Source organism: Athene noctua, chromosome Z (assembly GCF_965140245.1).
Source record: "Athene noctua chromosome Z, bAthNoc1.hap1.1, whole genome shotgun sequence".
NCBI lineage: Eukaryota > Metazoa > Chordata > Aves > Strigiformes > Strigidae > Athene > Athene noctua.
In genome coordinates this window covers 62,434,159-62,460,720 of record NC_134077.1, presented here as the reverse complement: position 1 = coordinate 62,460,720, position 26,562 = coordinate 62,434,159, and the positions used below count along the sequence as shown (strand labels likewise).

The 26,562-nt window shown below is 43.5% G+C and overlaps 1 long non-coding RNA gene across 1 annotated transcript; it reads right to left on the bottom strand.

Moving 5' to 3' along the window:
* Positions 1-4,456: 4,456 nt before the first annotated feature.
* On the bottom strand, positions 4,457-26,143 carry LOC141973937 (uncharacterized). The gene is made up of 3 exons (XR_012635633.1): positions 26,046-26,143; positions 5,783-5,833; positions 4,457-4,630 (listed from the first exon to the last, which is right to left on the bottom strand). It is a non-coding gene; the product is annotated as an uncharacterized LOC141973937 (long non-coding RNA).
* Positions 26,144-26,562: the final 419 nt, after the last annotated feature.

Sequence of the window (26,562 nt, the reverse complement as noted above, 5' to 3'; positions counted from 1 at the left end):
ATCCTCAGCAGCAAGGTGCTGACAGCTGTGCTTAAGGAAGACAGTATCAGTGAGCTGAGGCCACAGGCAAGCACGCCAGTGTCACCCGAACAGTTCCACCAAACCTGTTGGACTTCCCCAGCCCCAAGTGCCTTTGGTGCCACAGTCCATTTCTCTGCTTGGGCTGGGTCATAAACCTCCTGTCCCAGGGCACAAGTGTCACACCACAGTGTCCTCTACAGCAACTACCCAAAATGTTGTTTTGTTGACATTGGAGGCCTGTCCATACCCAAGAGCTGCTCAGAACTCCTGCCAGGCAGCTACTGCAGCCTGTTTGCCTCCTTTGGAGCAATCCAAAGTCCCAGGTAGCAGCCTCAGACTCTTCCAGGTAGAGGTAGCTATGTGAGCTAGCTATCCGAGGAGTGGCTGTTCATCATCTGGCAGCCATGCTGCATGAACCTATCTAAAACAGTCCAACACTCACCAGAAGTGGGTTGGACTGCAGCAGAAGTGACACTGGCCAACCTAGACAGGCATATTAGATCAGAAATGGTGGTTACAAGACAAAACAGTGCAAAACAAACCACCAGAGGAGCAAAAAACCAACTAGAAGACACATCGTACACAAAACAGAGGCCCCTATCCAAACCCTAAAATCACCCAAAACAGAACTCTCCCAAATCCACCCAGAACATAAGCTAAGGCAAGAGACCTCCAAACAACCCAGGAATCCAGGACCAAAAAGCCCAGATTTTGTCCCTAAAAGTAACATACTTTAATGCTATGCCACCTACACTCTGGCACCCCGTAACCCTAAATACCCCATCACCCTAGTACACTGTGAGCCTACAACCCCATAACCCTAGCACCCAGTAACACTAGCTCCCCCTAAAACTAGGGTATGATAACCCTGGAAAACTGTTACCCCAGCACTGCATAACCCCAGCACCCCAACTGCTGTGAAGCCTCGAGGACAAAGGCAATCAGCAGCTGCTACACCTGAGCAGCCAAGAAGCCCTGTTTTCAGTGGGCAGGGGCACCTGCCCCAGGCGTCACCACTGGCAGAGGCCAGTCGGGTGTCACCACCGGGGTCTGACAGCTTCTGACCAGCAGGTGTCCCTGCTCACCCAGCTGGGATGCTGCTATCGAGCCTGTTTTTCTCATGACATGGCTCACCTGTGATATGTGAGCGCACAAGGCAAAGACAACTGCCCTTTGCAGGCGAACGTGACCAGTGAAGCATCTACCCTCACGGCTACAGAGCTCAGGGGGTAACAGCTTTCCTACACAGATGTGCAAGATTCCCAGTACCTGAACATTTCCGCATCAGGAGAAAAACACCTGGGCCAAAAAGCTTTTTGGTGAAGCAAAGGGTCGAGAAAAGACACTTCCTATAACAGCCAATATCCTGAGAGAGACGCAGTTTTTGTTTTCAGAAAGAAGCTTCATTCTGCACCCAGGTAAAAGTCAGCTGAAACTGGTAACTGCCGGCCTTCTTTCTGTCATTCCTCTGATTGAAAAATCGCAATGATGAACAAGGCAGCCTTCTGAGTTCCTAACCAGACCAATACTAACAAAGTATGGCATTCCGAAATAGGGAGGTAGCTGTAAACTTCCTTCATAGTAAAAGCTGTTGAGAAAGTCACAAATCATCTCCCATTCTGCAAGTCAGATTCTGGACTATTTTCTCACTACTGCTGATTTAACTGTACATTGCTTTAAAATAACACTTAAAATTGATAACTTTTCATACCAGTAAGTTCTTGATGCCGTTAAGAGAAACACTGTGCTGAGAAGGCACTACAAACATACAGCAGTATTTACATATATATATTTTGTCTTCCCTTAGATGAAGTTATTTTGTAATTTGAAACCTTAATGGAAGGATTTTTGCTTTTATCCTCTATCCAGCCCTCTGCTACAGCTGCAGCAGAAGTATCCAAGCTGTTTCAGCACCAAATTAAACTTTCATTTTCCACCTGGCTGTTATTTTTTTCCCTTCCTCTCAATTTTTATCTTTAAACAAACAGCTTTAAGTATTTGCTTACTTGGGGAAAACCAGTGCTATCCTTCTGTTATGATAAGCTACTGATTTGAAGGGCAGAAGGCTGAGACCCCCAAGAACATACTTAGAAGAGTGGGAAGAATTTGAGAGTTAGAAGTTGGATGTTCTTTGACTGCTCAAAACTGAGGAGGGGGAAGAAGACCTGCAGGTTGCTCAAGGGAAGCACAAGAGAGCATCTGGGAGCTAACAGTGTGATGGGGGCAAAAGAAAGTGCTACACTGCTGTGTGACAGGCACAGTGTTTTCAGGAACTGTAGAGGAGAGTTAATGCCGCTGCCAAGAGCACAGCTCATCTGACGTGGTGGCCCTGCTGGTCCTTCACATACCGGAAAGATGAAACTGTCCCTGGAAGAACTGGTGAGGAGACCTGCGGGGGTTGCTGGGACATGGGAGATGGACATGCGTGCTGATGTCAGTGCTATGCTGACAGGATTGTTTCACTTGTGAAATGTGCTTAGGTACCAATTCAGATACTGCGGTTTCATAGAGCAAGAATTACACTTTTTAACCAGTTAACGAGCACAGGAAGGACTTTACCATGTTTGAACTCCTCTCCCATTACCGCTGGCATTGATGCAGATCCCTTGTGTGTAGAGTTCTGCTGTGGAGAGCCTGGGGCGAGGATCCCCATTACACAGTATCCGTCTGAGGGGTTCACCTGTGATGTTAAAACAACTGTGCTTAGCATCAGTTTAGGTTAGAAAAAAGTTTAAAGGCTTCTGAATTCAATGTTTACACACCCTAGGGTCCTATAGTGGTGTATTGAGATTGTTCTCTTTGAATTGTTTCAGCAATACAGGATTTGGCCATTCCCTATAAAAGGAAAGCCAGTAACTGGCCATCTAAAACTCTGCCACGTAATTCAGGGTAGGACTGAATGTTGTCAATGTAAATCTTATATAGAGAACTACCTCTAAAAGTGTTACTACTTCTTGATGCAAATTAAAATAAACAATAACTCTTACCATTTTGAAAAAAAAAAACAAGGAGACTTCTTCACAAGAGCACAAGCCAAAGTATTTGGATAGAGTGGACATGTTCTTGCTACCAGTATTGTCCAGGAAACCCCACCAAGAAATCCAGCAGGCTGGAGTAAATGCCATGTCCTAGAGTGGATACACTGCAGTTAGCCTGTCGTCTTTCAATACTCGAGGACATTCGTTCAAATTTGCAACACCAGCTTCACAATCTATAGAATACTCAGTACACTTCAGCCTCAAGGTCAGTTGTTACTGCAGTGCAATGAGGCCAAAACTCTTGGTCCTTAACAGCGATGACAAGAAGAATCTTTACCACACCACTTCTCAAAGTACTGCTACTCTGAAATTTGCCTACACTGCTACAGCTACTGCTTCACTCCAACTTGCCTTAATAAAAAAAATCTGCCATTCTTCTAGTACTTGCTCTAGCCACATGCGCAAACAGTACTTTCTTATTCCTTACTGATCCAGCTCTTATTCTTGACTTGGCTTTTTGACCATCTGTAGTCCGTTTCCTGATAAGCAATAAAGCACCTTGTCTTGCAGGGACTCCCCTCCCCGCTCTACCCCCATTAAAAAACACACCCACTCTACTCCATGGACAGACCTTGAATCTAAACTAAAAAACAGGCTTTTGTGTGAAAACTGTCATTGAAATGGCTATCCAAAGCTGAAGTACTTCCAATGGTCTTATTTTTTCAGCATGAGGTGCCTCTGAAAAGCTTAAAGATTATGAACAAGCACCTTACTCACATTTTGCCCACAGTTTAATCGCACAGAGCATGAGCCAGAAGTTCTCTTCCTCTAGCACTAGATGGAGCATTTCATCTCATAACTCTGAGAGAAAAGTTGAAGTACAGAAGTTCCTAGTAACAGGTACAGGTCTGGTTTATGCTACGCTGGATCAATAGCTTATAGTTTATCGTTCAAATCTATGAAAACAAGTTTGGATTACCCACTTTGTAGTACATTAAAAATTACAGATTACACAGAACACTCAGTATCCCTTCAGGTAACTGGTGCCCTCAACAGCTTTGTCATAGTTTATAGACTATTGCCAACCATTTTTAATAAAGCCTGTCTAGAGGATTCTGAAAGCCAGGTGTCTTTCGACAGCCAGGAACAATTAAACCAGTCACTGTTAAACAGCGAGCAAGTTAGGCTTCAGGTATTTTAAATTTTTTTTTTTTTTTTTTTTTTTTAATGAACCACCACACATTCTTCTCTATCAAGTGCTCTACCTATTCATCTGAAGCAGTCTCTGTGGCAAACTGGAACAACGCACACACCCTGATCAAAGAAACATGAAATACAGGTCTATCTAAACACACAGCTCCTTGAAACATCTAAATGTAAGACCACTCACCACCTCCTCAGATCTCAGGAACACAGGAGATCAGTTTATGCACCTTGTACAGAAACTGGAGTTGTGTAATGTGCATTCTATACCAATTTCAGTAACACTTTCTTTTTAAAGATGTGTAAATACGCTCACCATTTAAGCTTCACATACATCTCGTATCCAGGCTTCTCAGATGCCAGTCACCTCCGAGATCAAGACTGTCAGAAACGGTCTGCACAGGTGGTCTTACAAATACCAGATCAATCTTAGGAGAAAAAAAAGTGCCAGCCCTGAGTTAGAATGCCGCACTGTTTGTGAACAGCACACCAGTGGGGGACAGTTAGTCAAATCTAAAAAAGAGTGCGTAACATTTGTATTTAGAACTATGTGACTACAGATACATCTCCCAAGAGATTTATTTGCCAAAACCTCAAGAAAATTGCTAGAAGTTCCATATTTTCTTTACAAAACATTCATTGTATCCCCTCCCCCCACCCACCCCTTTTTTTAAGCTAGGGAAAGAAAGGGGTTTTTAAGCCAAAAAAGATTACTCTAAACTTAAGAGTTTCCATTAAAAGGGAGCTTAAAATTCATCACAGAATTAAGACCTAAGTTCCATCTCCTCAGCTACACCTCAGCAAAGGAGAGAGCATTTTCTCTATGCAGTATGCCCTTTTGATCCTGAAGCATTTGGTTCATAGAACAGTCTGAGGCAAGAAAGTTATTCTGTGCATGTCTGCACCAGACAAAGGCCACAAGAAGGTCACAGAATAAGTGTCTTCGTGAGAGTGATGCCAAGCAGCGACTTGCTTAGGTACTACAGCACGCAGGTCTCTATTCACTGTACAAGATGTGTTCGAGATACAAGGATTCCTGCAGCTGACAAACCCAGGCAGGAGTCACATGAGTACTTTTACTTGTCATTTTCCAGATTGTTTGTCTCATGACCACTTCAGTTTTGATTTGCAGCAAAGCATTTAGTCTGCTGACATGATTCACACAGTGAACTACACCATACCCACCCCTCTGTATAAAGACAGCTTGTCAGAGCTGGGAGGAGTTAGCAAGGGCACTGCCTCTGCTCACACTCTGCAGTCCTTGTCAGATAAGCGCTGTTCAAGCAGGCTACCCTGCTCCACAGCACAGGTTTAGAAAGGGATGTCCCTGATGTCCCCTTGCCTGCCAGGCTTCCTGGGGGCTTATTTTCCTATAAGCTCCCATTTTACTGCAGTGTCTTCTCCTGGGACAGGCTGTGGTCAGGCCGTTTAATTACAGTTTCCTAAATACACTATAAAATACCAATAACCTTGTAAAATAGCCTGGTCACAGGTCCCTGGAGAAGTTGTCCTATTCCAAAGGAAGAAAAAAATATTTCTCACTAAAAAATAAAAATAAAAAAATAAAGCAAAATGCTTACCTCAACACCAAACTCAAACTTGACAACTGGTATCTAAGCATCTTCAACTGCCTGTAAAGGAGCAGATAACTGTGTAAGAAAATATTTTTTTCTACTTTCATGTTTTTCCTAAACTGTGATAAACTACCAAATTGACAATGCTAAACTACTTAAAGACTGAATTGCTTCTGAACCAAAAAAACTGTTAGTAAGCTGCAAGCAGTATGGCACTAATACGGTCTAATACTGGCTTTAAAAAGTTACTTAGCCAAGAGATTCAGAGGCTGATCCTGTGTTGTAATGAACCAGCAGTGCACAATGAGCCATCAGTGTCAGTGCTTGTAAGGTACTTACCTTGGCAGTGAGGAAGAGATTTCTGTAGCTATCTTACTACTTGTTAACATCCACAGAAATCTAAAAAGTTCTATCCACATCTGACAGTGTGCACTAGCCTTCCTTATTTTGATTTTCTACCGTGCCTGAGGGGCTGTCAGGTGGGACAGTTTTCAATGCTGTAGACCCCGTGTCAGAACTGTGCCACAGCCCACTGAGAGTCTGTTCTCAAGTGACAGACATTTCAGCAAAGGCTCATTCGCTGTGCACATGAAGTCTCTCAGATGCCTGCACAAAGATGACCAGGCTAAGAGGAACACTTCTCAGGAGCTCAGTTTCACACGCAAGGTGCACAATACACCACCCGAGGGTGACTTTACAAAGCACTTCTGCGCGTTCACAGTGCAGCCCCTACTCATTTCATGTAAAGCTGACAGTGTGCGTCCCTTCTGCAACATCTCAGGCTGAGTGGCCAGAGAGGAAGCAGACCAGGGGAGAAGGAATTAGAGTTTCTAAAGCACAACCAGACGGACACCACGGCAAAAGCATGGACAGAAGCCTCTCCACATCACCTTCAATTCCCTTAGTTTTCAGGCTGCCTCTTCCTCTTCCTGCATGCAATTACTCATTTCCAAGCCCCTTACTAGACCTAAGATTAAAGCAAGGCTCCTAGGGACAACCTTGTTTTCTGATACAGCTGACTCATTCTCAAACCACGGGTAGGGGAGAAGTGTACCACAAACATGCTTATGTGATGAACAGTCACTGCAGAAAGGAACCAAAAGCTTGACCTCTCATACTGCAGGAAACAGTATTTTAGAAGGTGCTCAGAAACAATTGCTTTTTAAATTTTGGCTTGTTAAGGCATCCACTACCAACATGAGTCTTTAACATGAATATTCTTTCTGTAGAAGTCAATGAGAGAGCACGGTTGCTCTTAGATTATTTTTTTATTTTCTCCTGATGTTTTAGCTTTGCAAAGAATGACTGAAAAGAATCTGATTTTTCTACATGTCTAGGAGCAACAGAAACAGCATCTCTGTCAGCACCCACAGAGAGACTCCATTTCTTCTGTTATTGTTGGAAGTCACTTTCAAACACCAGAACTATCAGCAGACCATGAAAGTTCTGTTACTGATTTTATTATCAACTGAACTTAAATTGTGTTTGATTTTAATATAAGTATAGAATTAAGGGATATTTTAGTAAAAATCATTTATTTACATTTCTTGTACTTTGAATCTAGCAACCGACTGCTACTCTAAAATCCCCTGTACAGCCCTGTACCAAGGCCGAAGGGATTGGTCGTAATTGTCTAGTAGGAACAGTTAGAACCTAGGTAAGATGATTTGTAAACTGATTTATAATACATGTATAGGACTAGAAGAATGCAAGCAGTTGTCAAGGTCCAGGATTAATGGGAAATGAGGGAAGTCACCGTAACAGCTTGCAGGTACCTGCCAAGAAAACTGTGTCCTTAAGCAAAAGGTAATTCCGGCAGGGGGAGATCGCGACCACCGACTCATGGACCACCTACTCACATTACACCCCAGACCCATTTCTAGACATTTCTAACCTCTACTGCTCAGAATCGGAAATAGGAGGAGAATATGTTAATGATTTCTTAGAAACTGTACGTTTATGTATGAATACTTAATGAATTAGTAAGTTCTATATAGGGTGTGTGGTTCTGGTGCCTGGTACGTGTTGTTGGTGAGAGCACTCCCCTACATGTCCGGCCGTCAATAAAGAAGTGTCTGCTTATCTGCACCAAATTGGTGTCGTTAAGTTATTTTTATCCCAGTTTTCGGTGACAGTTTCGGGCAACCCAGGTGGGAGCTCGCTGAGAGAGACCGGAGGAGTCGGGGACCTGAGTGGTTCCAGACGGCAACGAGGATTTCTCGGGGATACCCATCGATCCCCGATCCATAAGGCTCTTCACGACGTCCCCTGGATTTCTGGTAAGACACTTCTTTACATTCTTAAGGTATTGTTGTAATAAGTGCGTTCAAGTCCCACTAGTATAAGTCTGCCTGTCAGACGCGGCGAAAGCTGCACAGGGTTATACCAAAGAATCCTACCGTAAAGTGTGAGCCTAGGTGTCTGCCCGTAGGACATAAGCGAAAGCTACTGCAGGGTTGGACAACAGCATAGTCAAGGGAACCTATACGGTATAGAGTTCTCAAAGGTAGTGCCTCTAACAAAAAGTTAGAAGTTTTTATGCACTTAATTGGGGTACTGTTTATTTCCCGATCAAGTACTGTGTGGTAATTAAGAACTGTGTTATATTGTGTTACGTACCTTTATTTACAGTAATAATTGTGGAAAGGTGTGAGTGTGAGTGTGTTTGTAAGTGTGAGACGTGCAATTGAGCACGAAGCGAGTACGGAGTTTGGATCCGTGGTTCTGTTATCCCGCGAGGGTGCAGCTGGAGAAGAACAAAGCAACAGATTGAAGTGACTGATTATATATTGTGTTAAAAAGTAAATGAACCATGGCATCTAAGCTGACTCTTTTGTTTAAAAGTATGGGTAATCTGGCTGCAAATGACAAAGTTCCAAAAACTTCTCCGTTAGGATGTTTGTTAGCACACTGGGGAGATTTACATGATGATTTGCGAAAGAGTTAGATGATTGAATATTGTAATCACTGATGGCCTCTGTATACTCTGGATAATCAGGAAAAATGGCTCATGAATGGGACATATAACACCATTCTGCAGTTAATGCTGTTTTGTAGAAGAGAAGGGAAGTGAAGTGCCATACGTTGATTTATTTTTCTATTTAAGACAGAAGAAGGATTGGCAGAAGGAATGTAAGCTGATTAGTAGGGATAATTTAGTAATGGCTATAAATTCCGATGATAAGAATGGTGAAAAAGTGTTGTTCAACATGTGAGCTTGGAAAAGATTGTTTAAAGAAAAGAACTGCTTCTGCTGAAAAAGATGAAGGGCCGGAATTAGATATATCCCCTCCGCAGAGAGAACGGCATCAGGGGTGAGAATACAGAGAACAGGTAGAGGAACCTCAGAGTAGTGGAATAGAGGATGTGGATGAAGGGCCGTCTGAGGTTGTAATTCATACCCCCGTTTCTTGAAGAACTCAGCAGCAGGCACAAACAATAGCTCCCCTGCGGCAGGGAGTTGGCAATGATGGGCCAGTGTGTGTGAAAGTGCCTTTTTCAGTCATGGACTTGATGGCTTGGAAGCAGGCAGCAGGAGTGTATAGAGAGGATCCTGAGAGAGTAAGCAGAGTGGTAGATACTATAATCAGAATGCAGAATCCAGATTGGAGTGATTTACAGGTAATTCTAGATAATTTGCTGGATGATACATAAAAGCAGATGGCAAAGCGCAGGCAGAGGTGGCTGTAATGAGTGGGACAACGGGTGGAACAGAACTTTCAGGTTCTCAACAGGTGGAACAGAGCAGAACTTTCCATCTGGGGATCTGCAGTGGGACCCAAATAATGTGGAGCACAGGGAGAGACTGAGTCGGTATCAGAAATGGATTTTATATGGAGTTAGACATGCAATGTCTAAATCCCTAAATTGGCCTAAATTACATGAGGTGAGACAAGATAAGAATGAATCTCCCTCAGCGTTTCTGGAGAGACTGAAATAAGCTGCCAGAAAATACACTGACTTGAGAGTAGAAACAGAGGCGGCTCAGATACAATTGGTTTGATTTTTATGGGACAATCGGCACCAGATATAACAAAGAAACTCCAGAAATCTGAAGGAGAGGACTCAAGGAGTCTGAATAAAATGCTAGAAGCAGCATGGAAAGCATATAATAACAGGGAAAAAGAGGAAAGGAAGACCTGAGAAAATAGATTGTTGGTTGTAATGACAGGGACAGCAGGCAGAGGAAGAGGCAGGGGAAGAGGATGAGGAATTGGTGGAAGGGGAGCATTTATGAACTGTGGCAATTGGAATTTTAATGGCCCCTTAGGAATAAATCAGTGTGCGTTGTGCAGGGAGGAAGGACATTGGAAAAAGGATTGTCCCAGAAACAGAAATGTTCAGCAAGAAATAGCCAGAGTGATGGTTTTAGAGGACTGAAGGGGACTGGATGGGAACCCAGCTGAGCCTCTGGTTGTAATTAAGCTGGGAGAAAAAGATGTTGGAGAACGGCTTGCAGAGAGCAAGGCCATGGGTCTCTGCAGGAGCTGATTGCAGCCATCTGAGGTCAACAAAGGAAAAAACCCAGGGTACAGTTATGCCTAACAAAGGACTGTTGTGTTAACAAAGAGAGAAACTGAGGTACACAATGGCCTTGAGTGTGATGGTAAACAACCTTGGGAAAAAAGGCAGGCCAGAACAGGAAAGATGTTGTGACATATCTGAAATGCCACAAGGGGCTGGGATATTATAATGTAGCCTTTTACATGTATCCAATAGATTTGTGAGTAGTATGCATGATTATTGTAGAGTGCTTATATAAGGAGTGATTTCTTTCAATAAAGTTGAAGCTTGCTCTGTCATTCACGTTGAATCGGCTGCTTGCTTCCTCCGCCCGCCGCAAGTGGCACACCGAACAGGGTTACCCGAACCCTGCTTTTCCACCGAACGGAACCCGGGAAGCTGCGGGACGGACTCGGAGTTGGAAGGCAATGCTGCCACCTCCTCAGCGTCAGCTGCAGGTGTTCACTCCGAGAAGCGCTATCCCGGAAAGGCCGCAATAGGGTCTTACCCAGGAAAGGCCAAGGAATTAAGGAATTAAGGAATTAAGGAACCTGGTCGTTGGCTACTTGATGGGATGTTAAAGAAGGTCATTAAGCTACACGGTCCAGCATTTTAAGGAATTTAAGGAATTTTCGCCCGGGCAGGAATATTTTGAACGAGAGGTAGTCCTAAAACTTTGTGCTTTTTAGAAAAGCGGGGAATAAGTCCGATAAAAAACTTAGCCACGCTGATTGGTCTGGGCAAGGCTAAGGGACACTTTAAAGAGTCAAATTTATTGTTTGAAGAAGCAGAACAGTGTGACAATCTTTTAGACCCTGATGCTGTAAATCCTGAAAAAGAATCTGGACTGTCTGGTCTGTATCCTCCTTTAATTGGGGATGATCCATAGATAAAACTGAGGCGAAAAAAACGTAAAAGTGAGGTGAAAAAACTTTGGTGCAAGGGAATATGGACATGGCAAGAAAAATTCTTACTCCTATAAGCTATGAGCCGAGTCATCAGCCACGTTGGGAGGAACGGCATTTTTCTGTTATTAAAGATTTAGAGAAAAGCATTAATAAGAAGGGGCTGCAAAATCTCAGATGACAACAGCTGTACTGGAGGCGATGGCTCAGGGATATCGATTGGCCCCATAAGAATTGGCTAACACTTTTAAGAAAAAAACGGCATTCACGCCGGCACAGTACTCTATCTGAAAAAATGAACGTGTACATCTCTGTGCTCGGTGTTCGGAGCTGGCGGCGGCGGCCCGGGGCCTCCCCGACCCCCCTGCCACGGAGCGGCCGCCTCAGGCTGAGCCCGGCACTGCGCTCTCGGCACCCCCCCCGACCCCCCGCGCCAAAAGCGGCAGGGTTATGCAGCACAGGCTTTATGAGTTCTTAACGGAATCTTCGTATTTGTAATATTTGTCACTTTATGTTGTGAGGGATGAGTGTCAGGAGCTCCTCTGTGTGCCTGTGTGAGTGTGTGTGTGTGTGTGAGCCGCGGCCCACTGCAGCTGCCGAGTTCTCCGGCCAGGGAAGCGGCCGGCCAAGAACTGCACGGTCCTAGTGCCCGCCCGCTGGGTCATCGGTGCGGCGGTTGGTTTGGGCTCAGTGTTCTCAGTGTTACATGTACAATACCTCCTCTAACAGGAGGCAGTAATTCTGTGTCGATTGTTGTCTTGAATTTAGGTGCATACTCTGCGGGGAGAGTGCACCTCTGTACCATCTGCCTAATGAAAATATTGTCAAAAGGTCATCTGCAACCTTACAGGGGTCGTTTGTTTTACCAGGGGTCGTAGATGCTGGTTATGAAGAGAAAAATCAAAATTATGGTCTGTACCCCTGTGTTCTGTAACAAAAAAAGTAAAAAATTGTTCAGCTTGTTAAAGAAGCCGCACTTACTCAGGATTTGGATCAGCAGGTACCCCTTAAATATTTTTGGACTTAAACGTGACACAAGGTTAACTTCTGGTAAAATGTACTCTCGTTAAAGCTAAAAAATCTGTCGAGCTGACAGGCATTTTAGATACTGGTGCAGATGTAACCATAATATCTGTGAGCAGATTGGCTGTTAGCCATGGTACCTCAAATGCTTTTCAGGGTTGGGGTCATGCTGTAACAATTTAAAGCAAGGATCTCATTCATGTAAGAGAGCCAGAAAATTGGGTAGCAAATATTAATCCATTTATATTGGAAAACTCCTACTGCATTTTGGGGTCGTAACTGTATGACTCAATGAGGAACTCAAATTGGATTAAATTTGTCTTAATCACCACTGTAGCACAACCCACCCTGAAACCTACCCTGACACTAACCTTGTAAACTTGAATGACCTGTGTGTATTGTCCTGCAACAACTTAAAACTGTTATTAAGACTTTAAAAGATTTACAGTCACTGTTAGGAACCATAAATTAGATACAGCCATTGTGGACCTAACTCATGATGATCTGCATAGCTTTTTTGATATTTTGTGAAAAGATCCTTCACTGACATCACCCAAAGTACTTACAGAGAAGGCAAAACAAGATCTTCAATGTATAGCTAACAAGCATCGCAAGTATACTGCATTCCCCCACAGGACAAACCATCGTAGAAAGAACACGCTAAACCTTGAAAGTGCTTTTGCAAAAACAAAAGGGGGGAGAGATCTTGGCTCCAGGTCAACCATTTGCTCTGCTGTAAAATGCATGCATTTTTCCACCAGAATGTCAGAGCAATACAAAACCAGTTTTCTTTATCAAGGCATCAAGCTAAAGACATCACTGCAACTTGCCCTGAATACCAGAAAGACTCCATCTCTTCAAACCTTTTAAACATCTCCCCTGTGTTACAGGTGTCACCAATATTGTGTCATTTTTCATCACAGATACCAGATCAACAAGAAGTCCAGAGCAAAGCTCAAGTCTTAACAAAAACCTAGAAAGGGGTAACTGGGAAGGACCATTTTCTTTAATAACCTGGGGAAGAGGTTATGCTTGTGTCTCCGCAGGTCTCATCTCCAATGGTCACCGACAAGGTGTGTGCAACCACACCTGAGGGTGAGAGGCAGCCAGCACTCAGGATCCAGCTGTGGGTGCTGTGAGTGACCCTGTGCTGACAGTTTGCGATCTCTTCGACTGATCTTTTAAGCAGAATGTCTCAGTAATGTTTGCTACTGCAACAGAACAAACTACACTACAGCTGCCAATTCTTTTAAGAGAAAATTCTAACAGTAATTGTAACTCCTTAATGAAATATATAGGCTTACTAGTCACTTGTGCAAAATGTAGTTTAGATAAAATATAGTTATTAATAAGGATAAGATGCTGTAACAATGTATGTATTCACTTTCTTTGTTTAGTAATATTAAGAATTAAGAGCTCAAGTATTTAACCTTATTTAGAAACTCCCTTGGTTTTCCCCCTGGAGTGCTGGCCAGGCTCCAGGTGGAACCCAACAGGAGGATGAAATCAGATGTTTCTGCTCAAAGAAAGTTGCCAGTTATTTTGGCCTGTTACTTTAAAGGCTGGACCTGCTTGCAGCGACTTTGGATGCCTCACCTACGGATGGACGCATCACGTAGGGTTTCCAGTTTGTGAGGAAGGGCACTCTGAATTCTGGCTGCATCCAGGATTCCCCAGCAATTGCGGATCTGAATGTTAGTACCGTATTTTCCTTACTGTTTATTTTTGTACTATTTAGTCATATCCCTTAAATATGGATAGTGAAATTAGTCTACTCTTTTTAATTAGAACTATTCTAAGTACGCTGTGTTTTGAAGTTTGTCTAACCCTTAATTGATACAGCTCTCAAACAAGTCTTGCAGGTGCCGCAGAAAAACAAAGAAAAGGGAGGGCTGGAAGGCATCGGCCTCACACAGCTTCTGACAAACAGCTAAGCTTTGATGAAGAACAGGCCTCGTAAGATAGATAAGAAACTGCAGAGTTCTGCCAAGGTGGCAGGGAAAAATCAATCAGGACAGTAGGCATTTTGCCTGGGCTTAGCAACTGCTGCCGACCCATCTCAGACCTGTTTGGTATGCCATTTGTACTAGTCATTATGGTTGGTATAATCAGACAATCTGGCTGAGATGGCAAGATGTGACTCCTTCAGCAGTACCGGTGAATAGCACTAGGTTTTGTAGTGATGTTTATACAATGAATTTACATCTTGAAGAAGGAAGAGGGTTTAATAATGATTTGACTAAAAGGTTACCAATTATTAGATGGTTAAAAAATTTTTTGTTTTTACATGGAATAACAGTTTAAATTGTCATTGTAATCCTTTTAATGGTATTAACCTGTGTGTGGAAGTGTTTTATGAGAACGATGGACTGAACAATAAAAGGGGTCTGGATCACTCAAAAACAAAAAGGGGGATTTGTGGAATGCCTGGGAAAAAACGGACATGTTATGACTGATCCAGACAGAGTGGCATCACTGTAATCAGGCTGTAGCTGTTGGGAAGAACACCAGCAAGGCCGAGAGGATGAGAAACTGCGTGAGTAGCAAAGAAATAAGGATGCTGGACTGTGGGAAATAAGATGTTTGCCTAACAGAAGAACTACGTGTGAACACCATAACAGGACCAACCATAGAGGGCGTGAAGGCTTGTGGACAGTAGTATAGAACCAATCATAGTTTGTTTGCTTTCATGTGATTGCTCTTCGATAGTATGTGGGATGCTTTGTACTTGATAAGGTACCTTCGACAGTTTAAAGCGTGCTGTATTACAGAGTCGAGCTGCCATAGACTTTATTTTACCTGCCCAGGGGCATGGATGTAAAGATTTTGATGGGATGTGTTGTTTTCATCTATCCGACCACAGTCAATTAATTCAAAACCAACTACAATGGATGAAGCAACATTTACAAAAACCACAAGTGGTTGTCAATCCTTGAGACAAATGGTTACAATCTGTGTTTGGTCTGTCCCTATGGCTACGAGGTCTGTTACAGGAAGGATTGCGGTGATTAGGAATAGTACTATTGATTGCAGTAATTGTTAAAATAGCATATAGTTGTATGATGAGAAATATTAGTAAATTTATGCTTGTGCAGCCTGCACAAAAAGAAAAAGGGGGAATTGTTGGAGAACGGCTTGCAGAGAGCAAGGCCATGGGTCTCTGCAGGAGCTGATTGCAGCCATCTGAGGTCAACAAAGGAAAAAACCCAGGGTACAGTTATGCCTAACAAAGGACTGTTATGTTAACAAAGAGAGAAACTGAGGTACACAATGGCCTTGAGTGTGATGGTAAACAACCTTGGGAAAAAAGGCAGGCCAGAACAGGAAAGATGTTGTGACATATCTGAAATGCCACAAGGGGCTGGGATATTATAATGTAGCCTTTTACATGTATCCAATAGATTTGTGAGTAGTATGCATGATTATTGTAGAGTGCTTATATAAGGAGTGATTTCTTTCAATAAAGTTGAAGCTTGCTCTATCATTCACGTTGAATCGGCTGCTTGCTTCCTCCGCCTGCCGCAAAAAGTAGTTATATTTTTGGTAGATAAAGGAGCGGCATTTTTGGTATTGAATCCTTGTAAAGGAAAAATTGGAACAAAACCATCAAACATAATAGGAGTAACAGGGAAGGAGGAAAATAGGCCATTCCTGCAACCCCTGGATTTAAAATTTGGAAATAAGATAATTACACATGAATTTTTTGTATGTACCAGAATGTCCGATACCCTTGTTAGGAAGCGATTTGTTATCTAAACTAAATGCACACATTGTTTTTAAGGAAGGAGAACTTTTCTTGAAAATACCTGAGTCGAAAAACAGGAGAAATCCTGATGATACAAGAAAAAGTTAAGGAGCAGGAAATTCCACCAGAGGTGGACTCTGCAGTGATTCCTACAGTATGGGAAACAGACATTCCTGGCAAATCAAAATTGGCAGAGCCTGTGAAAATAGATTTAAAAGAGGGTGCAGGGACACTAAAAATCAAGCAATATCCAATTAAACCAGAAGTTAGACAGGAATTGAAGAATTTAATTGATAAATTCCTGAAGTATAAAATTTTAGAAGAATGTGTATCTGAGTATAATACTCCTATTTTACCAGCCAGAAAACCCTCGGGTGAATACAGGTGAGTGCAAGACTTGAGAGCGGTGAATCAAATAGTCAAGGACATATATCCTGTGGTGGCGAATCCTTATACGTTGTTAACAGCGTTAAAGGAGACTTATCAGTGGTTTACAGTGCTTGATTTAAAAGATGCTTCCTTTTGTATACCTTTGAAGAAGAAAAGCAGAATATTATTTGCTTTGAGTGGGAAAACCCACAAACAGGACGAAAGATGCAGCTGACATGGACAAGACTACCCCAAGGATTTAAAAATAGCCCGACAATTTTTGGAAACCAGTTGGCAAAAGAAATATGGAAGCAGAACCAACCAAGGCCGGGACATTTACTTTTACAGTATGTGGATGACATACTAATTGCTACAGAAGAAAGATTTGCCTGCACACAGGTAACAATAGACCTTTTGAATTTTCTGGGACTGAATGGGTACAAAGTATCTCGGAAGAAGCCCAAATAGCCTGCCAGACTGTGATTTACCTGGGCTTTGAAATTTCAAAAGGACAGCGACAATTACGAAAAGATCCTAAAGAAACCAGTTGCAATATACCTGAGCCGAAAAATATTCATGAGCTCAGAGCATTCTTGGGAATGACCGGGTGGTGTCGTCTTTGGATTATGAATTACGGTCTAATAGCTAAACCATTGTATGAGGCCCAAAAGAATTCTCCTTTTGTATGGGGCCTCCAACAATAGAAGGCTTTGACAGAGTTCAAATGCGCTTTAATGTCTGTACCTGCTTTCGGAATTCCTGATTTAGCCAAAGACTTTGAGCTGTTTGTTCACGAAAGACAACGCCTGGCACTAGATGTGCTGACTCAGAAGATGGGAAGCTGGAAACGACCTGTCGGATACTTCTTTAAACAACTGGACACAGTGATTAAAGAGTGGCCAAACTGCCTTCGAGCTGTGGCTGCAGCAGTGATGCTCATACAGGAAGCTCAGAAACTGACTTTGGGAAGAAAAGTAACAGTCTATGTCCCACACATGGTGATAACTGTTTTAGAACAAAAGGGGGGACACTGGCTATCTCCGAGCCGAATGATGAGGTACCAAGTAATACTAAAAGAACAGGATGATGTGATTTTAAAAACAACTAATCTGGTAAATCCTGCAGTCTTTTTAAGCTCTACACAGGAAGGACAACAGAAACATGACTGTCTGGCTACTATCGAGTATGGTTATTCCAGTCGAGAAGATCTGAAGGATGTACCATTGGAGCAACCAGACTGGGAATTGTATAAAGATGGCAGCAGCTTTATGGAGCAAGGAGCTCGATACGCTGGATATGCGGTAACAACACAGTTATAGAAGCAAAGGCACTGACCAGTACCACATCAGCTCAGAAAGCAGAGCTCATTGCTTTGGTATGAGCCCTAGAACTAAGTGAAAAGAAGAAAGTAAATATTTGGACAGACTCAAAGTATGCTTTTGGGGTGGTACATCTTCATGGAGCTTTGTGGAAAGAAAGGGGATTATTGTCCTCTCAGGGATCAAATATTAAGCATCAAAATTAAATTCTACAATTATTACAGGCAGTTCAAAAACCAGATCAAGTAGCAATCATGCACTGTAAAGCGCACCAAATTGGGAACACAAAAGAAATTGTCGGAAACAATTAGGCTGACCGAAAAGCAAGGAAAATAGCAAAGGAACAAGCATCCCAAATGGCATTAACTCCCTCCAAAGCAGTAACTCTTCGAGGGAAAGGCCAAAGTATTCGGTGGAAGATGAAAAATTAGGTCAATTTTTGAATGCTAAGAAAAATTTAGCTGGATGGTGGATAACTCCTCATGGACGAGTAGTAGTTCCACCTTTGTTAATAAAAGAAATAATGCAAACCAAACATCAAGAATGTCATTGGGGAGCAGAAGCTTTCGTAACTTCTTTACAAAAACAAATTATTTCTGTTAAAATGGTGGACATGGCTAAATTAATAACTGCAAAATGTGAAGTATGTTTGAAAAACAATCCAGTAATCAAGAAAAGGATTCAAGTGGGTAGATTAAAATCTGGTACAGAACCTGGAGAATATTGGCAAGTAGATTTTTCAGAATTACCTAGGCAAAATGGGTACCGATATATTCTGGTGGGGGTTGATACTTTTACAGGATGGCCAGAAGCTTTTCCCTGTTGCACCACACAAGCCAATGAAGTAGTAAAGTGGTTACTATGAGAAATAATTCCAAGGTTTGGAGTTCCTATTGGAATTTCGTCTGACAGAGGTCCACACTTTGTGGTAGAAATAGTCCAAAACGTTAGCAAAATTTTGGGTATCACTTGGGATTTGCATACTCCATGGAGGCCACCATCCAGTGGAAAAATAGAAAGAATGTACGAGGCTTTAAAAAGGCAAATAAGTAAGATCGGTCAAGAGACCAATTTAACGTGGCCTAAAGCACTTCCATTGGCATTATTACGAATCAGAGTACAACCAAAGATGGAACCTCAGTCAGTCCTTATGAATTATTGTATGGAAAACCTTACGAGTCCCCAGAACCAAATCCAAACATGCATGTAAACGGAAAACAAGATGTGTATAACTATTTGCTCTCTTTAGGAAAAACACTGACTGCAATCTGGAGTGCAGTAGTGTGGAGTAGACCATTATCCCTAGAAACTCCAGTGCATGAATTTCAACCAGGAGATTATGTCTATGTGAAAACGTGGATTTCCGAAACTCTGCAGAAACACTGGAAAGGACCTTTCCAGATACTGTTAACCACCTTCACGGCTATCAAGATTGCAGAATCAGATGCTTGGATATACTATACCGGAGTGAAGAAAGCACCTACTCCATGGAAAATTATAAGCCATGATCGAAAGACTCTGAAACTGACTTTGAAACATGTCTAACATTTCGTATCAGTTTGTGATTATTCTCCTTATATTGGCTTGGAAAGTGACACTGGTGAGATCATGGGTTGATTTGGTGGCTAGGAACAAAAGGCAATCGGATACAAAACAATTAATTAACATTCCTAAAGGAATGCCCGAAGAAAATGTGAAGTTAGGATTGATTAAGGGATTTGACAACTTGCAGAACCTTACACAAATTACCGCCTGTTTACCAATACCAAGAGCAGTAGGTGAATCTATTCCTTGGGGAATCTTAACTATGAATTTGACCAATCTGGAACATAAAAATGAGACTACTTATTGCAAACAAAAGCCAGTGATTCAATGGTATGAACAAGTGAAGGTTATTAGGAAACAATGGAAGTCACCGGGAAAAAAAATTAGACTGTGAGAAACTACTAAATTATGACTTTGTAACAGGGTCTCAACCTAGTGCTTTGGCTCAAGTTCTCCTCCCAGGAGACCTAAACCCTAATTTAGGATGGTGTTCATATGATGAACAGATTAAAAACAATGTGAGCAGAAGCATCATGGAATGGCAGTGTAACAAAACTGGGCAAAGTACCCAAAAACAGGCTCAGCGGGACTCTGTATGTATGTATGTCCATATTCTCACGATTTCAGGAGGTGGCCAGAACCCCTTGCTGTTTTACTTGAAACGGTACTTGGATTAAAGGCATGTTTGCAATCCTTCCTTCGATCATAGATAAAGGCACTACTTGATTAGAAAAGGATTTAAAGAATTAAACATCCAATTACAGGCAACTTCCTGAATGACACTTCAAAACCGAATGGCATTAGACATGCTTCTGTTAAAAGAGCATGGAGTGTGTGGATATCTCAAAGATAGATTGGATCACTGCTGCATTCATATCCCGAATATTACACAGGATGTAGAACATGATTTAGATCTGTTAGGCAAAATTGAAAAGGAAACAGAAACTATTTGAGAAGGTATGTCAGAAGATTGGCTAGGAAAAATTTTTAGTGGATTAGGATGGAACTTAAGATCTTGGCTGAAATACCTAATCAAAACTCTATTTCTGCTATTAATTGTCATTTTGATGATTATGCTGGTGTATGCCTGTCTTAAAAGACAGTTTACTAATAGACTTGCAATATATCGTAGAATTATGAGAGAAGTACTCACTATGCCACCAGACTACAGCCCACCACCACCATCATCTGGCAAGACAAACTTTGGCTTCGAAGATGAAAACGAATAAAAGGATGAAAGTATTGAAATGATTTTCAACACTTTCAAAGGGTGGAAATGTTACTGATTTTATTATCAACTGAAATTAAATTGTGTTTGATTTTAACATAAGTATAGAATTAAGGGATATTTTAGTAAAAATCATTTTACATTTATTGTACTTTGAATCTAGCAACCGACTGTTACTCTAAAATCCCCTGTACAGCCCTGTACCAAGGCCGAAGGGATTGGTCGTAATTGTCTAGTAGGAACGGTTAGAACCTAGGTAACAAAACACAAGGTGATTTGTAAACTGATTTATAATACATGTATAGGACTAGAAGAATGCAAGCAGTTGTCAAGGTCCAGGATTAATGGGAAATGAGGGAAGTCACCATAACAGCTTGCAGGTACCTGCCAAGAAAACTGTGTCCTTAAGCAAAAGGTAATTCCGGCAGGGGGAGATCGCGACCACCGACTCATGGACCACCTACTCACATTACACCCCAGACCCATTTCTAGACATTTCTAACCTCTGCTGCTCAGAATCGGAAATAGGAGGAGAATATGTTAATGATTTCTTAGAAACTGTATGTTCATGTACGAATACTTAATGAATATGTATGAGTAAGTTCTATATAGGGTGTATGGTTCTGGTGCCTGGTACGTGTTGTTGGTGAGAGCACTCCCCTACACTTCCGGCCATCAATAAAGAAGTGTCTGCTTATCTGCACCAAATTGGTGTTGATAAGTTACTTTTATCCCGGTTTTCAGTGACAGTTCTACCTTTAGTATGTACTCTGAGCCAGTAAGATCCAAATGTAAATGTTCTGCCATCAACATTCGCTACTGCGGAAGGGGGAAGATTCTGTGGGTAGAAGAGAAAGAGTTTACTTTAGAAGATACACATTGATCTATGGGTAATTTCAGGCAGCAAAGGAGTTTTTTAGAAAGACTACAACAGTTTCCATAAACAATGTCTTCTCACTCCCCTACTGAGTTGTTAGTCTAATAGCCTGCTACTGTTTTTCTGAAGTGAGTGCTTGCAACTCGGAAAAAAAAAAAAGATGAGTAATGTAGCAGTCCTTGCATTAATTTACAGAAATTAAGACCCATTATTAGTCTTCCCCACAGCAGACACACATAAATTAACACAAGCAAGGAGCTATACAAAGGGCAAGTCTAGTGTAACCATTTCAAAGTAGACTGGGTGCTGGAGCCTGTTTGGGGCAAGATTAGTGCCATTGACCATCTATCTCACCCAACAATAGGTTGTTTCAGCTTTGTTAACTGCTACAAGTCAACTGATAGAGCCACTTACCACATCTATTCAGTGCCCCAAAGATTTCAAGATCCTGATCTGAAGTATCCTTTATATCTTATTTCAACAGCAGTTACTACAGATCTACTCAATACTCAAGAAGAAAAAGTTAAAAGTTGAACTTCAACATAAATCCTAGCAGTATTCCCTTTGAAAGAAAAAGGCTTCTGCTGCTTTGATAAGAACATGTGAAAAATCCTTATCTTGCTCTCACCAAGTTCTGAAATCCATTCTTTGACTAAGTTATACAGATTACCAAGAACAACCAGCCTGTAAAGAAAACTGATGTTAAGTTTGCCCTAAAAACCCAAGAGGTTAACAAATTCGACAGTCTTGTTATACCTGTGATTCAGTTCTCCCCCATCTTTCAGTACTCCAGATGGTTTCATTGCTTCCGCTAGCTTCTGAGTAGAGATGCAGTCTATAGCCTTAGGAGGAGCCAAGCTAACCAGACAAGTAATTCCATAGGCCTTTGAGGCTGGTTCTGCAGCTTAGAATTACTGTGGAAGAAAATAAAATACTGACAACTTCACAAAAGAAAAAAAACCAAACCATCACAATCTTACTGGAAAACATCCTTCAGTTTACAGGTTTCCAAAGCAATGTCTGTCCTTTTACCCAGCACTAATGACTGGCGGAAAAAGACTCTACAGCTCGAATAGAGTTATAAAGCAGGTGTGTTTACTCCGGCACCGGGGTGCAAGGGGATTTCTCCACAAAGCTTGCACACCCACCGCACATTTTAACAAAAACTTATAGAGCGTGGATATCCATATTCATTGGATTACATAACACAAACATACATAGGCATGAGTAAGGCTGGGTTAGTTAGAAAGGCTGATGTCAACAGTTGATGTTCTCTTTGCACCTGCGCATTGCCTCCTGGTGGTCGTCTTTGGGGGTCTTTGGGAGGAAGGCTCTAGTCTTTCTCACTTTGTTTTTTCCCTGGAGCATGCACAGATTCTCTCGGCCAATTTCTTGAATAACAAGAGTGTTTTTCAGACGGTTTACTTTCTATCTTATCTAAGAGAACCAACAGAACTTCTACCATTCGTATATGGCTATCTTTACTATTAGCAAAATTCCAACTAGTTAGAGCCACCTGTTACTCAAGGACAAAAGTATAATATTTTGCTGAACATTGTAATCCTTGGTAGATTTTCACAGCGAACTGCTTTGTTTTGATGAACAGTAGTCCTTGGTAAAATTCCACAGAACAGTCTGGGTGCTAAGCAGTTTTCTATAAGTAAATAAGTAAATAAATCTCAAAACAAGTAATCATTTCTCTGTATCACTAATATAACTGAGAAAAAAAATTGTCCTGCTTATGATTTTTAGATAACTTGACCTAACTTAGAAGTCACAACTACTTTTTCAAAAATATCTGTGGATGTAAGAAGAGATCTGAGTTGCTACCATCTTAATACAACTTATTTGCATTGCTCTGGACAGTTAGAACTGATCAGCAGGAAATTAAAAGGTTTCCACTAAGGGTGACACTACATACAGCAGAAGTTCTGGACACATTTCAGTTTCGTATCAGTTTTGATTTAAGGATATTCCCATCAGCTTCCTGCTAACATTAAGTAAGACCATTTAACACTGGCTTCTTTTAGTTAAATGCATTTGCTGTGCTTCTGATTTTTTCCACCAATCATGATTCTGGAAGGGCACTGCACTTGATTGTGGAGGAAGGAGATAAAACAAAGTGGTCTGTTAAAGAACTGATGCACTAAATTCAGTATTGCCTTGGTTTTGTTTATGGAAGAGTATGAATGAAAATAACAACCAATCTGCACCTAATTTTGCTAGGAGAGCCTCATGCACTTAACACAGTGTTCGAAGAGGCTTAGCTGTACATACCTCTCTTTGGTCTAAACCCAAGAGACATGTGTCAGCATTATAAAGCAGCACACGTTAAGCTCGGTATGCAGAGGGTGCTCAAATCTGGTTTAGCTAGCCCACGGCCCATTTAGGCTGAGCAGGACAACAGGCACCTGGGTTTGGAGGCCCCTGGAACTCCAATTACAGCAAGGCATAATTTGTGCCTCCAACCCTCCACTTGCCCTGTGTGTTTAAGACTTATTTGCAATTAGAAGCAGCAAAGGACTGACATGACAGGATAACAATAAATTAAAGGCAGCATTCGCATTTTTTTAACCCCACAAAACCCTTGCTTTAGAAAGGGAAAAATGGAGAAGAAAACCCTACTTTTCAATACCAGCTGAAAGCAGGAGAGAGAAAGGAACGGGACAGGAGGGAAGCACTGTTCTTAATGGACCAAGGCTCTCTACAGAAACACTAGTAGCAAAAGCGGGAGACGCATTAAAAGGTCTGTACAACTCATCATGCTTGTCAGAGTCCACATCCAGACCCTAAGGCTAAAGGGATTAATGATCCCATTGATCAAACTGGCTCTTTCTCTACTTCACAGACAGAGAGACAGCATCAAAGATTAGATGGGTTAGTCGCAGAATCACAGAACGGTTTGGGCTGGCACGGACCTTAAAGCCCATCCAGTTCCACCCCCCTGCCCTGGGCATCCCTTCCACTAGCCCAGGTTGCCCAAAGGCCCATCCAACCTGGCCTTGAACCCTTCCAGGGAGGACCGCTTCTGTGGGCAACCTGTGCCAGAGCCTCACCACCCTCACAGGGAGGAATTTCTTCCTGATAGCTAGTCAAATTCTACCCTCTGTCAGTTTAAACCGTTAGCCCTCATCCTATCACTACACCCCTGATAAAGACTCACTCACAGGAGTCCCTCCCCTGATACCACACCACCCCACACCCCCCTGACCCAATACAGCTGTGAAGGGTTTTAATATCGATACAAGCTGTTGATTCTTGGTTTGTCGATCAAAGATCTGCTGGCATAAGAAACATTTCAAAGCAATCTCTTGCTTCATCTTAGATGAAGAATTATGCTTCAACTATACAAATGAACTAAGAGGAAGTGCAACATAATCCGTTTTCTAAGCAAACCTCAGCAAAGCCCAACTCTGACCCCATCTGCACATTTTTACAGTGGAACTGTCCTGACTCTTCCACCCAAAGAGAGTGACTTCAAAAACACTATAGGAATTAACGCAGCAGGATGTAGAAACACTGGGATTGACCCAGGCACCATGAAAACAAGGAGCCTGGAACAGAGTTCACCGAGGAGACAGACAGGAACTGCTAGACGGCAGCTAGACTGCTCCTGAAAAAAATTATTCAAGACAAAACGTGCAGAAGCCCAAAGGTCGGTCTCAACAGTGAGTACTAACTAGCACTGCACACTCAGTCACCAGCTCTTCCCCGAATGACTCCAGGGCAGCGAGAAACAAGCACACGGAATCAAATGCAGCCTGACCTACAAACTAAAGGTTGCTCCTCAGTGTCACCGCACGGGCAGAGCAGGTACTCGGGAAGAACACTTGTGTGACCGCCCCTCGGTTTACTGCCGCAGGTTCAAGGTACAGCGGCTGGAAGGGGAAAGGGAAAGGACATGAACTTCCCTTTGCTTAGACAGCCCTGCAAAACAGGCCCAGCAGTCCAGCTACTTTTAGAAGCCTTTTCAGCACCCATTTCCACTGTCAACCTTCACTTCTCGGGGAAAAAAACCTGGGGGGTTTGAAAGAGACCTTACAAAATTATCCTCGCACAGTCACCTGATTAGGAACGTCCAGAAAAAGCCACGGGTGTCGTGTCCGTGTCCCCCCCCCCAAAAAAAAATTTAAGATGGATACGTACCCTCATCCCAGCGCAGAGCCTCAGCCGGCGGCACCCCGCAGCCAGCCCCGCCGCTGTGAGGGTGCCGGGACCCCACAGCGCGGAGCCCAGCACAGAGCCGCCCCCAGAACCACTCCAAACCCAGGGGCTGCGGCACCCGGGGCTGAGCCGCAGAGCCTCCAACCGCGCCCGCGCTCCTGCCCGCCCCTAGCAGAGGCCGGGCACTGCTTCTGGAGCGGAGCTTTCCTCGGCCGGAGGCAGGTTTCCCCCAGGGCCCTGCCAGGCCCCTCAGGGGGCTACGCGGGAAAAGCCCCTCGGGCAGACGCGCCGCCTCTGGCCCCTCTCCTTCAGGGCGCGGACCCGCAGCTGCCGGCGGCGGCTGTTGGCGGCAGCGGGGACACAGACAGACAGACAGACACACACACATCCCGCCACCCCAACCCAGCGGGACTGACGGGCCGCGCTCGCCGGACCGGCGGCGCCAGGGCCGGGGCCGGAGCCGGTCGCGGAACGGGCTGAGGCGCGCCCGTGCCGGGCGGGTGTTCCCGCGGCCCGAACCGGAGGATGCCGGAGGGACGGGGCGGGCAGGCGAGGCGGGGACGCCGCGGGGGGGGGGGGGGCTCCTCTGACCTTCAGCGCGTCGCCGAGATGCGTCCGGCCATTCCCGCCGCCCGCCGTCCCGCTCGGGAGCTGCGGGAAACGCTCCTCGGGCGGCCGCTGCCCCGCCAGGCCCTCGGCGCGGGGAGCCCGGCGCTGAGGGAGCCCTCGCAGTCGCAGTGGGGCCGGGCCGAGCTGCCCGCGGGCAGGGCCCGCCGGGGAGGGGCCGGCGTGCCCCGCCAAAGGTGGCCCCGCCAGCAGCCGTGGCCCTGCTCCAGCCGCGGGACGTGTGAGCGCACCCCGCAGCTTATTGCCGTGTGGCGTTCGGGGCCAACAGTCTATCGCTAAAGCTACCGAAAGTCTTCCCTGAGGCTGCTCTGCACGCGGCGTTTAGAGGACAGCGCCCCGCTAACATCCCGGCCTGCAGAAAGCTGAAGGTAAAACCATAATGCTTTTGTAAAGTTGAGTGCATCTTTGGAAAAAAACTTGCTTCCCAGCTGCCTTGGTGTCTTGTCGTGTCAGAGCCTTTCTCTGAGATTAGCACGTACAT